The sequence below is a fragment of the Schistocerca cancellata genome, chromosome 5, assembly GCF_023864275.1.
Source record: "Schistocerca cancellata isolate TAMUIC-IGC-003103 chromosome 5, iqSchCanc2.1, whole genome shotgun sequence".
NCBI classification, from domain to species: Eukaryota; Metazoa; Arthropoda; class Insecta; order Orthoptera; family Acrididae; genus Schistocerca; species Schistocerca cancellata.
Genome location: NC_064630.1, coordinates 333,620,233 through 333,620,931, shown reverse-complemented (window position 1 = coordinate 333,620,931; position 699 = coordinate 333,620,233).

The following is a 699-nucleotide window of genomic DNA, read 5'->3' as shown; positions in this document are numbered from 1 at the left end:
AATGCATTAATTCAAACTTGATATGCTTTGAAGAAATCAGATAATTGTTTTTTTTTGTACATTAAGTGTATACACCTAATTTTTCAAACTTATTAATGAATTCAGGGCTTTTTCACTACAACTTTTCATGCTGATGTAATATCTGTATGCATTGATTGCATGTAAAACTTCATTCAGTTTAGGTGTTTCAGGATTCAAGTCATCATCTCCATCTCAATCACTGCCACTTGAAGGTGGTCCATCTTGATCATCACCATGTTGTTGACACACATCAGCAATAATCTTCTCTTCCTGTATTTCCACAAACACACAGTGAGATTATTATCATAATGTAGAAAACTATCGAAATCTTCACCCTCCAGTAGAGCTATCTCATTACCAGTCATGACTTGATCACAACTACCATCATCATCAGTGGCAGTCTTTTCCAGTAAAGCACCTGCTTTACTGAAACAGTTGTTGACTGTCAAGGATGACACCAGCTGCCAACCAGCAAAATAAATTCCATGGCTTGTAGTAAATTGATGGAGAGATTTTCTTTTCCTGCATCAGTAAGTGCTGTCAAATGCTGAACCCATTCTTGTTTTATAATACACTTTGAAATTTGCAATAATGCCCAAAGCAAGCAGCTGTAGAACACTGGTACAGTCTGGAGGAAAAAATTTTGCTCAAATGGCTTGTAGTAAATTGATAGAGAGA